We start from the raw sequence: 18342 nt of genomic DNA on the forward strand, positions 1-18342 counted from the left end.
TATATATATATATATATATATATATATACACACACACATACACACACATACAACCAATAATATTTTTTGTCTCTTAGAAATGCACATTATACAGTAGCTTGAACTGACAGTTGTAGTAGCTTGAGTTAGGATGCACATGTACATTTATGTTCATTATAAAAAACAATATCATCTGTAAAACTTATAACAACCTAATTTATAATATTTATAAAATTTGAATTTTATTAAAATTGACCATTATTCTTTCATAGTAGCACAAATTTAGATCATGATAACCCGAGTTAAAACCACACATACATCACCTCAATACCATGGTAAATATGCAACTATATAGTTTCTATGTATTTGAATGAAAAACAGTAGTCTAAATACATTTAAATGCACAAACGATTGCTTTTTTAAAAAATACTGTAATTATATTCCATTATTCTTTTAATATGTTTAATACATATCTACATTAATAATATAAAAAAAAATTTTTATGAATAGCCCACATTTCTGCCACAATACCATGGTGCTGTTAGTGTTACTAGAGTAAATCCATGGTAAATGATGGTGATTTGTAGATTGAAAAGCTTCCTGACTGTCTCGTGTACAATGTTTCTGCTGAGTGTCAACACTGTTTAATCTGGCTTTAAACTAATTTCAATAATTTCTGTTCTTCGCTGAATTCAAGCACTTCACACTGGATCTCACAGCGCTGTTTAGTGCTCACATGATCGAGATTCATCAGCGAGTAAACGCATCTGCTTTAGTGAGCCTGCCCTACGCTGCCATTTGAACCTTGATCAAAGCAGATAAATGGTCCGTGTGTTTCATACATTATATAAACATTATATCAAACTCTTGTTATCATTTTATTGAGGAAAATTATATCACGATAATTATCGTTATCATTTTATCACCCAGCCCTTCCTCAAAGCATATCCGCTCCAGCGCCCATACCCATCCCCCCCCCCCACGTGTAGAGAACGTGTTCCACGTAAATGCGCAACGGACAAACGGGAAGCAGCAACACAAGGGCTGGATCTGTTTCCTCCAAGGGGAGTGCTTGCAGGTTCACCAATTGGTCCCGAAAAAGAGTAGTGGGAACTTTGGTCACATAACCAGGCCGGGGTATCAAGGTAACGTGAGAGTCAGCCGGCCCAAACTCAAGGCACGATTCATTGACCAAAAATGCCTGCAGGTCGAAAGGAGCGCAAGGTTGGAAAAACCTGTCCGGGTGGGACAATATGGGGCAACCAGCAGGACCTGCTCCTCGTCCTCCCTGATCTTGCACAGAATCTATTCAAGGAGGCTCACTGGAGGGAAGGCAAACTCCGGGGCCAGCTGTGTGCCAGTGCGGGATGCACCTGGGGATGGAGTCTCCATTCTCCCGTAAGGGTAAGCTGTCGTGAGAGTGCATCAGCTGCACGATTAAGCTCCCCCGGAACATGAACGGAATGCAGCGATTTGAGCCATGTTTGACACCAAAGGAGGAGATGGTGGGCAAGTTGCGATATGGGACAAGAGTGTACCCTCCCCCCTTGATGGTTGATGTATGTAACCGTCACAATGTTGTCTGTGCAGACGAGTACATGCCTGTCCTGCAGCAGTGGATGGAAACAGTGAAGAACAAGCAGTACTGCTAGCAACTCGAGGCAATTGATATGCCACTGCAGTCTAAGACCTGTCCAGGAGTCCAAAGCTGCATGCCTGTTGCATACAGTGCCCCAGCCTGTCTTGTAGCATCGGTTGTTACAACAACGTGCCTTGACATTTGATTCAGTTCAGCACCGACTGGGCATGCTCATTCATGAGAATGCTGTCATGCTGACAGAGTCTAACTCCATATCGAGAAAAGAGATGCTCTGCACAGGGGAGAGCTTGCTCTTTTCCCAGTTGGCCCCCAAACTCTGTGCAAGCAGGGACAATATCCATCCTACCTACAGTGGGGCAGCAAAGAGGAGGAAGAGTGCCCAACCCGGAAAGCATAGTGTCCAGGAGTAGAGGCAGAGGAGCTCTTACTTGATTCCCTAGACCCTGCAGTGAGATGGCAAGGGGAGCGTGAGAAAGCAAAAAGTGTGTCGGAACTGACAGTGAGGAAGCAGAGCGTTGCTCCCCGTAAGATCCCGACATGTCTGACACAGAGATAAAGGAAACTGCTCTTTTGGTAAGAATGTGGGTACCAGGTGGCCAGCGATGCACCAGGTATACACCCCAGGAGCCTCTGTCACTGGCCCCAGAAAAAGATTAGCTCCTTCCATCTCTGGATCTCCTGAGTTAGGGATGCTTTACGGTCTTCTGAGAAGACTTGACGGTGCCCTCTTCCTGCAAGAAGCTCGAGGCCCCTGCTGAGGAGTGTCCTCCTTAGATTCCGGACGGGGAGGAGCAGGAGTTGACACTGCAAAGGGGCGCCTCAGCGAGGGGCAGATGAAGAGCCAGACCTTAGCGGTTTTGTAGCAGGAGTATAAAGCCAAGGTAAGATGTGTTTGATGGCCTCTGTCTGCTTTTGGACTGCTGAGAACTGCTGGGCAAAGCCCAGGAGACGTGGCATTGAGAAAGCGAACTTTGTCTAAATTTCACATCTCTCAGAGATGGCGTTCCTGGACTACCATGGAAGACATCATCTGCCTGAGGGACTGCGCCATAATCTTCATTGCCTGGAGAGCAAAATTGGTCACAAACGATTCCTCCACGTGTTTTGCAGGCACAGGTGCACCTCAACTGTGCGCTCCACCTGGGGAACACCCACATACCCCTTGGCCACCCCACTATTGAGAGTATGAAACTCCTGGAAGAAAGGCACTGGGGCGGAACATGGCTGAGGGTCACTTTGGAGCCCAGATACCAGTCATCCAGCCTCGAGCACTCAGGGGATGGAGGCGAATTCACCTCCAGCCCGATGCTCTTGGCAGCCCGGAAGAGCATGGCCATCAACTCAGCCTCCGATTCCCGTTGCCGGGGGTTGCTCAGCAGAGTCTTCAGCATCAGAAGATGAAAGCCCTTCCTCTGAGGTCTCAATGACCAGAGGAACTAGACTGGGTAGTATCCAAGGGAAGTCTCATAATAAATGAGAGCCACAACCTCAGCGTAGCCATGGACATGCACTCGCAGTGCCCATTATCAGAGGTAAGGAAATGAACGTGCCTAGAAAAACATGGTCTGAAAGATATCTTGAAAGACACTCGCAACTGTGCAAGCTGTTCCAGGAAACTGCACTTTTAGGCTGAAGCACCCAGGGGACGAACGCTGCACTTATCTGCACAATTGCAGGGGCGAACACACCTCTGAATGCGCAGATGAATACCTGCAGAGTCATTGTCATTTTGCCTTTATTGTTTCTGATTTTTAGCAGAGGCCTCAAAGCAAAATTCAGAATGAGTGGTTGCAGGCAGCCATCTTATATACCTGCATATATGAGGAGTGGCTTTGTATGCTTGGGGCTCCCAAGTAAGAACCCTAATGTCAGTATCGATGTTACATTGATCATGACTGACTGAAAGGGAAAGTACAGTGTTTCCCATACATTGAGTTCTTTGTGGCGACCCGCCACAATATCAAAACTGACCAGACAAATAGATTTTCCAAAAGGTTTTGACTTCGTTGAATAAACATGAGCATTGCACATTTCAAAATCAAAACGAGGCGTGGGTGCCGCCACACATAGAGCGTAAGTCTGTGGGAAACACTTAAGTAGTATATTTGTGTGTGTGTGTAAATAGTATTCCCTACATTATGGGGAACAAATGACCTTGTGGGGACATTTTTTGGACCCCGTGAGGAAACAAGCTTATAAATCATACAGAAGGAAGTTTTTTGATAATCTAAAAAGTTTTGTGTGAGGGGTAGGTTTAGGGGTATAGGGGATAGAAAATACAATTTATACAGTGTAAAAACCATTAAACCTATGGAATGTTCCCATAATGAGATGAATACCAGTGTGTGTGTGTGTGACAATGTAAAAGTATTTATTGCTTATTGTCACTTTTGATCAATTGACTCTTCGCAAAGACCCACCCCCTTTAGTTATAGTCAAACTTATGAACAATTTGCTAGCTAGTGTACTCCTAAATGTTAGGTTGCATTGGGGAGGGGCAAGAAATATATTAAAATAAATAAATCAAAATAATTTATCATCAAAACAATGCCCTACCGTATTGCAACGCATCAAAGCAGTTCATCCAAATCAAGAATAACTTAAAGAGGTTGCCACCGTTTAGTAAACTGTGAACTAGAGGTCTGCATTCCCGCAGCTCTCCCGCGGGAACCGCGAGACCCGACCAGATTTTTAGTGCTGGGGGATTAAATTCCCGAATAAAACTCAGTAGCGGTCAGTAACTCTGGTGTAATTTGAACGGGAGCAGGCAGTCTAACAATATCCCATTCCCTACGTCCATTCAGAACAGCATATCTGCGCTTTATTCTTATTGACCACCGGTATTGCACTTGGACTGTTATGCACGTGCTGCACGCATGCTTTCTGCATCACGCGTTTTATTTGTGGGGTCTGTGCGAAGCATGTGCATAACGCTGCTCAGAGCAGGCTAACCGGTGGTAAATATACAGCCCTCAGACAGAACAGGCAGGTTGTTGAGTGACAGAGCAAAATAAGGATGGAGCAAAGTGTGGATGCTCTGTCCTTGAAGTTCAACTCGGTTTTGTTAATATTTTGCTTAGCCCTTAATTTTAAATGACAGATGTCATATTTATTTCTCTCTGCGACTTTCCTACTGTTAACAGAAAAATGTCAAACGAATTTAGTATTTTGACAAGACGAATAAAAATAGCTAATAGGAAAGTTTTGTACAACCTACATTTTTACATGCAGCTTTGGGACGAATAAAAATAAGAAATACAATTTTTGTACATTTTTATTTTTTCTGACACTTTTTTTCCTACTGTTGCATAAAATATTAAACAAATTGTGTCTTAAGATAATTCATATAAATTCAAGTCAACGTCAATAAATTCAAGACTCTTGACAAGACGAATAAAATAACATAGCCTACAATTTTGTGCAGACTACACTTATTTGTTAGCCTATCTCTCTTTCTTTCAGTAGCGGAAATTTAAATGTGAGATTCTGAAAACGAGATCTAAATTTAGCGGGAATGGTTGGGTCGGGAAAATTATTCTAAGTGGACAGCGGGTGAACAAAGAGTGAATATATAGCGGGAGGGTGCGGAATATAACCTTGCGGGAGCGGGACTAACAAAAACCATCCTGCGCAGACTTCTACTGTGTACTAGCTTTGGCTCTTCCTGCTGACTTGAATGGAGATGCTTCCCGTTTGTCAGTTGATGGCCTTTCATTTTTAACCAGAAATGTGCACACTGCTTTTCTGATGTTCACTGAAGTTTTTTGTGTCTTTTTCCTGTGTCACTAGAAATGTTTCCGTTTTGAATCGTTGTTACAAAAGACGAGACACGTGAGGAGAAAATAAACGATCAGTTGTGGGACTATATTCTGTCATAAATCACATACCATTCATTGCTGAACTTTCTACCGTCCGTTACTGGAGATGAAATAAAATTACTGGTTGATATGTCCCGATCTCAAAGTTTACACACACTTTTGGTCCGTGAATTAGATCTCGCTAGAGATGCACGCTGTCTGTGGAGGTTTGGCCAGGACCGGTTCCAGAATTAAATCAACATTTTATGTTCTGTCCATTGCCAATCACTGCTATTTCGAGAGTGAATCCCGCATAAATATGCGATGTCATTCCCGAAACTTTGCAGGATGTAGCCTATGTGTCTGAGAAACGAACGTTTCATACAAATTCTGAATGGATTATACCCTAGAAAGTGTGCAAAGCGTGCTCCCTTTATCACTAAAAAGCATCACTCATCTCCATCGCATTCTTACAAAGTTCCATTATAATCAATGAAGCGCTCTAAACTGCACAATGAATCTCTTATTTACATCGCGTCTGCACTTAGTCATGAGATGATTCACGAGCGTGCAAAACTGCACTTAAAAACTGTGGCGCTTTCAGCGGTGAGTGAATTCTGACAAAACGTTTCTGATTGGCCATTGCATTCAAGAAATCAACAGATATGTATGTGATTGTTTACATTGCTCAACGCTGCAAAAACATGGAGAGGGTATTTAGCGCTTGACTAAGCGCTCCAATTGCAGCGGGGCCGACATCAGGGATTCCATGACTGACAATTTTATTCGGGAATTTAATCCCCCAGTGCAAAAAATCTGGTCGGGTCTCGCGGTTCCCGCAGGAGAGCTGCGGGAATGCAGACCTCTAGTTCACAGTTTACTAAACGGTGACGACCTCTTTATGTTATTCTTGACTTGGATGGACTGCTTTGATGCGTTGCAATACGGTAGGGCATTGTTTTGATGCTTAACATCGGGGAAAAAAAATATTTTGCTTTTATTTATTTAATATATTTCTTAATATATATATTTTTTCTTTTCTTTTTTTATTCAGTAAGGGGCCGTTCACACAAAATGCGTTTTTGCATTCCAATGCCCTACTTTTCTGTTGTTTTTCTATGTAAAGCACTAGACTGATATGTATGTTGCGCTTGTGTCTCGCATCTTTTACTGCATCTCACACAAGCTCTTTGTTTTTAGATGCCGTGTCAAGTTAAAAGAATTTCATAAATTCTTATGTCGCCCATGATTATAATTATTATTATTAAATAATATTACACTGTTATTAAATAATAAAACTAATGCATATGGTTAATTTGATCAAATCTCAAAATGAATATCCATTTAAATAATATAAATTATAATGTTGCAATGTCTAAATTCGCTTGTAATTTACAGCGAAGTGATTTACTGTAAGTTTTTAGTATTTTATTTAGACAAAACTGTGTAGAATTATAATATTATCAGCCATAATGTGTTTTTCTGTACTGGCCTGAAATTGAACCATGAATTTGTCCATTGTTATGGCATTAACTCAAGATTATTACTATTAACTAAGGTTAACTAAAGGTTTGATATATTTTGCCCCAACTTTCTGTAAAAAACTCAATTTTCCAAGCCAATTTATGTGCTATTTAAAATATTATATGGATTTTTTTTTGTTGCTATTCTTACTGATATATAATGAAGTAAATACAGAAGTTAAACTAGAACAGGTTTCATATGAGCACCAGAGCTCAATGTGTTTATCAGTGTGCATAAACCATTAAGCCTCAGTTCAGAGACAATAAATTGAAACTATTCATTATACCTGGAACAGATTACCTGCAGCAAACAACAATAATTAATTCAGAATAACATCATGAAATATACAGTCACTCACGGTACAAAGAGTCCATTGACAGTGACACACATCAAGCAATTTGTACGCTCAAGTGCGCACAGACGTGCCCTTTCTGCAGTCTGTTTATTCAGAACAGTCAATGATCTCTCATCTGTCTGTGCTCTCCTTCCTAACAAACATCATTATTCCTACAATTACCAACAAAACACAAGAGCCAATACAAAACACACACGCTCTGGGTACAACGGAGTAAGCAGGCATAATAAATAGGACCATTTTATCATGACACAACAGAGAAAGGGAGAAAGATGGTGGCCTTTTCTCATTGAAGATTTATTCGTGTCCGGTATGTGCTCCATTAGGTCTTTAATAGGCAAGCAGCCCAGTGACTAGGATCACTCATCCATCTTTCTGAATGGTGGGAGTTTGCAGAGGTAAATGGGGTCAACTGGGTGGGTGAAAAATACTGAGTTTTTCCACTTACACAGCTTTCAGACCAACCAGGTTATTGGCCCACTTACACAGTCCTCAGGCAAAGTAGCAGGTGTCCAGAGGCACAGTTTTTCACCACTTGGATAAAGTGATCGTGGTCCACATAGTAATGGACTGTGTGTCAGGCTATGAGTGACTGTCATGCAATCTGTCAAGAACATGCCGGAATCATTTTTTCACCCCAAAATCTAAATGTCCACATATATATATATATATATATAAACTCAGGTGAAAAAAAAAAACCCTGTCTGGGCGCTTTACAAATTATGCCATGTTACATTGATCATGACTGACTGAAAGGGAAAGTACAGTGTTTCCCATACATTGAGTTCTTTGTGGCGACCCGCCACAATATCAAAACTGACCAGACAAATAGATTTTCCAAAAGGTTTTGACTTCGTTGAATAAACATGAGCATTGCACATTTCAAAATCAAAACGAGGTGAGGGAGCCGCCACACATAGAGCGTAAGACTGTGGGAAACACTTAAGTAGTATATTTGTGTGTGTGTGTAAATAGTATTCCCTACATTATGGGGAACAAATGACCTTGTGGGGACATTTTTTGGACCCCGTGAGGAAACAAGCTTATAAATCATACAGAAGGAAGTTTTTTGATAATCTAAAAAGTTTTGTGTGAGGGGTAGGTTTAGGGGTATAGGGGATAGAAAATACAATTTATACAGTGTAAAAACCATTAAACCTATGGAATGTTCCCATAATGAGATGAATACCAGTGTGTGTGTGTGTGACAATGTAAAAGTATTTATTGCTTATTGTCACTTTTGATCAATTGACTCTTCGCAAAGACCCACCCCCTTTAGTTATAGTCAAACTTATGAACAATTTGCTAGCTAGTGTACTCCTAAATGTTAGGTTGCATTGGGGAGGGGCAAGAAATATATTAAAATAAATAAATCAAAATAATTTATCATCAAAACAATGCCCTACCGTATTGCAACGCATCAAAGCAGTTCATCCAAATCAAGAATAACTTAAAGAGGTTGCCACCGTTTAGTAAACTGTGAACTAGAGGTCTGCATTCCCGCAGCTCTCCCGCGGGAACCGCGAGACCCGACCAGATTTTTAGTGCTGGGGGATTAAATTCCCGAATAAAACTCAGTAGCGGTCAGTAACTCTGGTGTAATTTGAACGGGAGCAGGCAGTCTAACAATATCCCATTCCCTACGTCCATTCAGAACAGCATATCTGCGCTTTATTCTTATTGACCACCGGTATTGCACTTGGACTGTTATGCACGTGCTGCACGCATGCTTTCTGCATCACGCGTTTTATTTGTGGGGTCTGTGCGAAGCATGTGCATAACGCTGCTCAGAGCAGGCTAACCGGTGGTAAATATACAGCCCTCAGACAGAACAGGCAGGTTGTTGAGTGACAGAGCAAAATAAGGATGGAGCAAAGTGTGGATGCTCTGTCCTTGAAGTTCAACTCGGTTTTGTTAATATTTTGCTTAGCCCTTAATTTTAAATGACAGATGTCATATTTATTTCTCTCTGCGACTTTCCTACTGTTAACAGAAAAATGTCAAACGAATTTAGTATTTTGACAAGACGAATAAAAATAGCTAATAGGAAAGTTTTGTACAACCTACATTTTTACATGCAGCTTTGGGACGAATAAAAATAAGAAATACAATTTTTGTACATTTTTATTTTTTCTGACACTTTTTTTCCTACTGTTGCATAAAATATTAAACAAATTGTGTCTTAAGATAATTCATATAAATTCAAGTCAACGTCAATAAATTCAAGACTCTTGACAAGACGAATAAAATAACATAGCCTACAATTTTGTGCAGACTACACTTATTTGTTAGCCTATCTCTCTTTCTTTCAGTAGCGGAAATTTAAATGTGAGATTCTGAAAACGAGATCTAAATTTAGCGGGAATGGTTGGGTCGGGAAAATTATTCTAAGTGGACAGCGGGTGAACAAAGAGTGAATATATAGCGGGAGGGTGCGGAATATAACCTTGCGGGAGCGGGACTAACAAAAACCATCCTGCGCAGACTTCTACTGTGTACTAGCTTTGGCTCTTCCTGCTGACTTGAATGGAGATGCTTCCCGTTTGTCAGTTGATGGCCTTTCATTTTTAACCAGAAATGTGCACACTGCTTTTCTGATGTTCACTGAAGTTTTTTGTGTCTTTTTCCTGTGTCACTAGAAATGTTTCCGTTTTGAATCGTTGTTACAAAAGACGAGACACGTGAGGAGAAAATAAACGATCAGTTGTGGGACTATATTCTGTCATAAATCACATACCATTCATTGCTGAACTTTCTACCGTCCGTTACTGGAGATGAAATAAAATTACTGGTTGATATGTCCCGATCTCAAAGTTTACACACACTTTTGGTCCGTGAATTAGATCTCGCTAGAGATGCACGCTGTCTGTGGAGGTTTGGCCAGGACCGGTTCCAGAATTAAATCAACATTTTATGTTCTGTCCATTGCCAATCACTGCTATTTCGAGAGTGAATCCCGCATAAATATGCGATGTCATTCCCGAAACTTTGCAGGATGTAGCCTATGTGTCTGAGAAACGAACGTTTCATACAAATTCTGAATGGATTATACCCTAGAAAGTGTGCAAAGCGTGCTCCCTTTATCACTAAAAAGCATCACTCATCTCCATCGCATTCTTACAAAGTTCCATTATAATCAATGAAGCGCTCTAAACTGCACAATGAATCTCTTATTTACATCGCGTCTGCACTTAGTCATGAGATGATTCACGAGCGTGCAAAACTGCACTTAAAAACTGTGGCGCTTTCAGCGGTGAGTGAATTCTGACAAAACGTTTCTGATTGGCCATTGCATTCAAGAAATCAACAGATATGTATGTGATTGTTTACATTGCTCAACGCTGCAAAAACATGGAGAGGGTATTTAGCGCTTGACTAAGCGCTCCAATTGCAGCGGGGCCGACATCAGGGATTCCATGACTGACAATTTTATTCGGGAATTTAATCCCCCAGTGCAAAAAATCTGGTCGGGTCTCGCGGTTCCCGCAGGAGAGCTGCGGGAATGCAGACCTCTAGTATCAACATTTTATGTTCTGTCCATTGCCAATCACTGCTATTTCGAGAGTGAATCCCGCATAAATATGCGATGTCATTCCCGAAACTTTGCAGGATGTAGCCTATGTGTCTGAGAAACGAACGTTTCATACAAATTCTGAATGGATTATACCCTAGAAAGTGTGCAAAGCGTGCTCCCTTTATCACTAAAAAGCATCACTCATCTCCATCGCATTCTTACAAAGTTCCATTATAATCAATGAAGCGCTCTAAACTGCACAATGAATCTCTTATTTACATCGCGTCTGCACTTAGTCATGAGATGATTCACGAGCGTGCAAAACTGCACTTAAAAACTGTGGCGCTTTCAGCGGTGAGTGAATTCTGACAAAACGTTTCTGATTGGCCATTGCATTCAAGAAATCAACAGATATGTATGTGATTGTTTACATTGCTCAACGCTGCAAAAACATGGAGAGGGTATTTAGCGCTTGACTAAGCGCTCCAATTGCAGCGGGGCCGACATCAGGGATTCCATGACTGACAATTTTATTCGGGAATTTAATCCCCCAGTGCAAAAAATCTGGTCGGGTCTCGCGGTTCCCGCAGGAGAGCTGCGGGAATGCAGACCTCTAGTTCACAGTTTACTAAACGGTGACGACCTCTTTATGTTATTCTTGACTTGGATGGACTGCTTTGATGCGTTGCAATACGGTAGGGCATTGTTTTGATGCTTAACATCGGGGAAAAAAAATATTTTGCTTTTATTTATTTAATATATTTCTTAATATATATATTTTTTCTTTTCTTTTTTTATTCAGTAAGGGGCCGTTCACACAAAATGCGTTTTTGCATTCCAATGCCCTACTTTTCTGTTGTTTTTCTATGTAAAGCACTAGACTGATATGTATGTTGCGCTTGTGTCTCGCATCTTTTACTGCATCTCACACAAGCTCTTTGTTTTTAGATGCCGTGTCAAGTTAAAAGAATTTCATAAATTCTTATGTCGCCCATGATTATAATTATTATTATTAAATAATATTACACTGTTATTAAATAATAAAACTAATGCATATGGTTAATTTGATCAAATCTCAAAATGAATATCCATTTAAATAATATAAATTATAATGTTGCAATGTCTAAATTCGCTTGTAATTTACAGCGAAGTGATTTACTGTAAGTTTTTAGTATTTTATTTAGACAAAACTGTGTAGAATTATAATATTATCAGCCATAATGTGTTTTTCTGTACTGGCCTGAAATTGAACCATGAATTTGTCCATTGTTATGGCATTAACTCAAGATTATTACTATTAACTAAGGTTAACTAAAGGTTTGATATATTTTGCCCCAACTTTCTGTAAAAAACTCAATTTTCCAAGCCAATTTATGTGCTATTTAAAATATTATATGGATTTTTTTTTGTTGCTATTCTTACTGATATATAATGAAGTAAATACAGAAGTTAAACTAGAACAGGTTTCATATGAGCACCAGAGCTCAATGTGTTTATCAGTGTGCATAAACCATTAAGCCTCAGTTCAGAGACAATAAATTGAAACTATTCATTATACCTGGAACAGATTACCTGCAGCAAACAACAATAATTAATTCAGAATAACATCATGAAATATACAGTCACTCACGGTACAAAGAGTCCATTGACAGTGACACACATCAAGCAATTTGTACGCTCAAGTGCGCACAGACGTGCCCTTTCTGCAGTCTGTTTATTCAGAACAGTCAATGATCTCTCATCTGTCTGTGCTCTCCTTCCTAACAAACATCATTATTCCTACAATTACCAACAAAACACAAGAGCCAATACAAAACACACACGCTCTGGGTACAACGGAGTAAGCAGGCATAATAAATAGGACCATTTTATCATGACACAACAGAGAAAGGGAGAAAGATGGTGGCCTTTTCTCATTGAAGATTTATTCGTGTCCGGTATGTGCTCCATTAGGTCTTTAATAGGCAAGCAGCCCAGTGACTAGGATCACTCATCCATCTTTCTGAATGGTGGGAGTTTGCAGAGGTAAATGGGGTCAACTGGGTGGGTGAAAAATACTGAGTTTTTCCACTTACACAGCTTTCAGACCAACCAGGTTATTAGCCCACTTACACAGTCCTCAGGCAAAATAGCAGGTGTCCAGAGGCACAGTTTTTCACCACTTGGATAAAGTGATCGTGGTCCACATAGTAATGGACTGTGTCAGACTATGGGTGACTGTCATGCAATCTGTCAAGAACATACATGGATCATTTTTTCACCCCAAAATCTAAAGGTATAATAAATTATATTTTGGTTAAAAAAAAAAAATCTTCACACTCTAGTTTATATTATTTGCCTACTGACAATGTCCAACAGTTGACAAACATGTATCACAGGCAAATTATCAGTTTTGTCTTTTATTTAATTTTTTTAATTCATGAAAATTCAATTTCCTCTACATTTCAAATGATATACAGTATATATTGTGTTTGACAGTATTCTTAGTAATGATGGTGATGGAAATGACACTCAGAACATTTTTTCTAATAAAATGTCAAAATGAAATAACTCTTGCTAAGGTTAATTTCATAGTTAGCATTTTATGTATTATTTAAATACAAAAAAATTATTTTGATACCTTTTTGCAATTTTTATTTACATTGATATTTACCTTGATTTATATTTATTTTCTTCACACATAATGTCTTATATTTCATCTCAAGCATGCTTTTCACTTTACACCTTTTATACTTTTGCCTCCACAGTAAACAAGTACACTAACAAAATGTTGGTTGCAGGAAATGATGTCACAGCTGAGGGGTAGCTTTTTTTAAATTAAAAATTGATTATCAAACAAATATAAAAATAGCTCATTATTTTTCACCATTGTTTAGCTTAACATAATTGTACACATGAGATAATTCATATTTTCATGAGGCATTTTTATAAAATAAGATTAAAAGTCTGAGATGAAACAATACAAGGATACAAAAAAAAATCAATCTATACATAATGGGCAAAAGAAAAATAAATTATGAATGCATGGAATCTCTTTTGAGAAAAAAAAAAACGTCTGGGTATTTTACACATTTTGACAACTGGCATGAAAATGTGCCTAATTGCCATGATAATATTACATTGCAAAAAAAAAAAACCCGTAATGATTGTCTAAATAGGCTTCAATACTTTATGCAAAATAAATCTTTAGATTTGGGGGTGAAATGTGACATGGGGATGTTTTTTTTTTTTTTGTGAGACTCGTCCTTACAGTACTCTGGTCTGCGAAGAGTCTGTCAACTCAGGACATATCATCCATACTAAAAATGAAGCGGATGTAATTGGCGATGCTGACAAATTTGTCACAAAAATCAACATCCTATCAGCAGAGATAAGGTTCAGTCCAGCCATTACAGGCATCTCAAATCTCGAACCTACATCTTGTCTTTTCCTTGTCTCAAAAAAAAAAACACAAGGAATGTGGGTCTTAAATCACAAAACAATGAACGCATCAACTTTCCAATGGCAACTAAGAGTGATTTTAACGGTTCGAAGCAGCATTTTCACGGAAACAGGAAGTGCCGAGATTGGCATTTACACAGGTAAATGTCAGCCGAAGACACTAAAGCATCTAATAAGAGAACGTATGCACATAATCTTTACACTTGCAGGCAACGTTTGCATCTGATCTCCAATCAGTCAGTAAGGAGAGCTGCTCCACGCAGTCCTCATTTCCCCCTCACTCTCTCAGAATGGCACGCAACAGCCATGACATTTACTGACGCCATCGGCACTCTGGCCCCGAGACACTATCAGAGCCGTCGTAGGGTGTGATTTCTCCCTGGTCCACCTCTAGAGATTTCTGTTGTTCTGGTGTACTAACAAATAGATCCATTACATAGATTCCAGACACAGCAACCATCCATCTGTCCATCTCTGTCTCATCCGTTCAGTGGATGTACAATGTTGTCAGGGGCCAGTGTTTGTAGCCAGAGCAACTGCTATGTCCACACATCCTTTCAGTCCTGAGCCACCCACATAAACAGTGCTGAAAGAATAATAGCCAGTCACACATACAAACAAATCGTGACACTTCCACATGCCTGAACACAATGGACACAGACAGCTCCCACACACCACACAGTCCCGTCCAATATCCCGCTAGCAGAGAGTGTCACCCTTCACAGCAGCAGCAGCAAAAACACCTCCACTGGTGTAGAAAGACACCACCTCATCTACACAAGCACAGGACATAATGATAATAATAATAATTATAAAAAATAAAATAAAATTGCAACCATTTGATCTGTACATAATATTAACTTTAAAGTGAATCTGTAGAATCGGTTGCATGTTTTTGTGACTTCACGAAACTATTTCATAGTAAGTACATGTTGTTCATTAGAATAATTCTGAACAAATGTAATTATATGGTAATATAAACATTAATGTAAAATTGTCACGATCTCTAGCTGGAGTGCCCATGAGCTCCGCTAGAGGGCACCCCATCCTGTACCCTTTACCACTCACCCCGGACTCCATTTCCCATTATTCTCTGCCTGGACACATCATCAATTGCAATCACCTCTCTTTCATCAGATCTCATCAGCAGTTCACAGCTGTCTCACATTAGAAGGACTGTAAAAGTAGCACACACACTCTCTGACTTTGCTGGTGATTGTATGTTTTCCAAGTTTCCTGTGTGTTCCTTGTTTTCCGAGTTTCTTAGTTTTGCCTTGCCTTAGAGTTTTTGACCCTGGACTGTTTCCTTGATTCAGATTGTTTGCTGCCTGCCCTCACCATTGCCCGTTGTCTGGATTACTCTTGCCTGTATGACTACGCCTTGCTAAATAAAAGCCTGCATTTAGATCCCCAACTCTGTTGTCGCCTCTCACATTACAAAAATTAAGATTTGCATTTTTAGGATTTTATCAAGTGCTGGTAAATGCAATTTAATTCCACTATAGTGAGTCACTTTCAAATTAAGCATTCTGTTGGTCAACATGCCGCATTTGCGAGAAAAAACAGATATGAATTCTCTGTGGGGGAATGTTTCAGCCTTACGGTATATATATATATATTCTTTATTTCCATGACTTTTCCAGTTTTGGGTAAAAAAAAAAATCAATCACATTTACTGTTTCTAAGAAAAAAATCACAGGCAAAATCCAGTAATTTCCATACGATCTGAAATTTACCGTAAGGCTGAAACATTCCCCCACACAGAATTCATATCTGTTTTTCTCGCAAATGCGGCATGTTGACCAACAGAATGCTTATATATATATATATATATATATATATATATATATATATAATTCATTCTTTCCCAGTCTTGGGTAAAAAAAAAAACTATTGGAACTACCATCACAGCCTATATTCATAATTAAAGAACTCTCACACTGAACCTGACGTCCTGACCACACTGTTTTTTTTTTGTGCTGCTGGCAAACACAATTTAATTCACTATCATGAATCACTTTCTAACCAAGCAGCATTCTGTTGGTCAATGTGTGAAATACTTGAACTCGATGCAAAATCTGCATGGGGAAATGTTTCGCCCTTGTGCAATTCCTTATCGTGTGGATTCCTTTTGAAATTACAGGATTTTGCCGATGAAATGTTGTCAAATAAAGGTAAATGTGACCACAAAAGACATATTTTGAAGAATGTTGGGAACAAAACAGTTTCTGTTCTCAGTGACCTATGTATACAGTGGGTACGGAAAGTATTCAGATCCCCTTAAATTTTTCACTCTTTGTTATATTGCAGCCATTTGCTAAAATCATTTAAGTTAATTTTTTTTCCTCATTAATGTACACACAGCACCCCATATTGACAGAAAAACACAGAATTGTTGACATTTTTGCAGATTTATTAAAAAAGAAAAACTGAAATATCACATGGTCCTAAGTATTCAGACCCTTTGCTCAGTATTTAGTAGAAGCACCCTTTTGATCTAATACAGCCATGAGTCTTTTTGGGAAAGATGCAACAAGTTTTTCACACCTGGATTTGGGGATCCTCTGCCATTCCTCCTTGCAGATCCTCTCCAGTTCTGTCAGGTTGGATGGTAAACGTTGGTGGACAGCCATTTTTAGGTCTCTCCAGAGATGCTCAATTGGGTTTAAGTCAGGGCTCTGGCTGGGCCATTCAAGAACAATCAGATGCTCAGAAGAAATGGACAGCACCTGAGTTAAATATTTGAGTGTCACAGCAAAGGGTCTGAATACTTAGGACCATGTGATATTTCAGTTTTTCTTTTTTAATAAATCTGCAAAAATGTCAACAATTCTGTGTTTTTCTGTCAATATGGGGTGCTGTGTGTACATTAATGAGGGAAAAAAATTAACTTAAATGATTTTAGCAAATGGCTGCAATATAACAAAGAGTGAAAAATTTAAGGGGGTCTGAATACTTTCCGTACCCACTGTACATGTGTCAACAACATATAAAAGGTACAATGGTTGGTAGCCCCTTTAATGACTGTTGTTATGAATTAACTTGTATCCCATTGCATACATATTGTGTAGCTTTTTTAATGCAGATCTTCTCTGCAGGTATGAGACTCTGCTCCTGGAGCTAGATCCTGTATATGCTCTCAAACTGCTGGTGTCCCTCACGGAGCACAGAGTGCATACATGTTTGGAAAGATACAATGGTGCGTAAATGATTACAGAATTTTTGGGTGAACTAGCACTTCAAGTAGAGATATATATATATATATATTCACTACATATGATACATTTCTATGACTTTTTAAGGTCTCATTTATTTAAATGACAAATTTAAATTTGATGATATATCCAAGCTTCAGTGACTGTGGCATGCCTGCACAACAGTCCATTCACATTAAACTTTTTGAACAGGTTGGTGGTGTGGCCTGGCAAGTGGTGCACAAGCTCCAACATGTGGTGGAAACCTGAGTAGTCTGGCTTAAGCAATTCCCTAAATCCCTTCCTCGCACTTTTCCCTACTGTTTCCTGTCAGCTCTTCACTGACGATGAAATAAAAACTGGCGAAAGCTAATTCTGTGTGGTTTCAGTGGTCTGATCAATCTGTCAAAGCCAATCACATGCTCCCTTACTCCTTGCAAAGACTAAATAGTCAACTGAATTTTAGTCAATCAGACCATCAGTGAGACACATTTCCTCCTTCAGCTGAGACAGAGCCCATTACGAGTTTGAACTAAACATACCGGTTAGAAACTAGTTCATTATCCCCTGCTTGAGCAATAGCCAATGTACTCTAGACATAAATTCTTAATACTGATCAAATTAACACTTTAGAGAAGCCATTCAGCACTACTCTCTTAACAGCACATATATTTGCTTTCGTCTGCACTAAGCCAAGAGTGGCCAAGGTTCTCGATAATTGGAAAGTTTGAACTACTATCACAACCAATAATAAAAGAACACCAATGCTCGCACGGAACCTGCTAATGTCCCTCATTTGCAATCTCATTTCGCCTGGAACCCATCAAGAGAAGGTCTGCATTTTTTTAGGACTTTATCAAGTGCTGGCAAACGCAATTTAATTTCACTATTGTGAGTGGAAATAGCTCTTTGCAGGCGGGGGGGGGGGGGGGGGGCGG

The 18342-nt window shown here is 39.5% G+C and overlaps 1 protein-coding gene across 1 annotated transcript in view; it reads right to left on the minus strand.

Moving 5' to 3' along the window:
- The window catches only part of LOC107564876 (serine/threonine-protein kinase ULK4-like), a 139421-nt gene that overhangs the window by 100244 nt on the left and 20835 nt on the right, over positions 1–18342 (minus strand). The window lies entirely within an intron of this gene.

This window comes from Sinocyclocheilus grahami, unplaced genomic scaffold (genome assembly GCF_001515645.1).
Source record: "Sinocyclocheilus grahami isolate Dianchi unplaced genomic scaffold, SAMN03320097.WGS_v1.1 scaffold968.1, whole genome shotgun sequence".
Taxonomy (NCBI): Eukaryota; Metazoa; Chordata; class Actinopteri; order Cypriniformes; family Cyprinidae; genus Sinocyclocheilus; species Sinocyclocheilus grahami.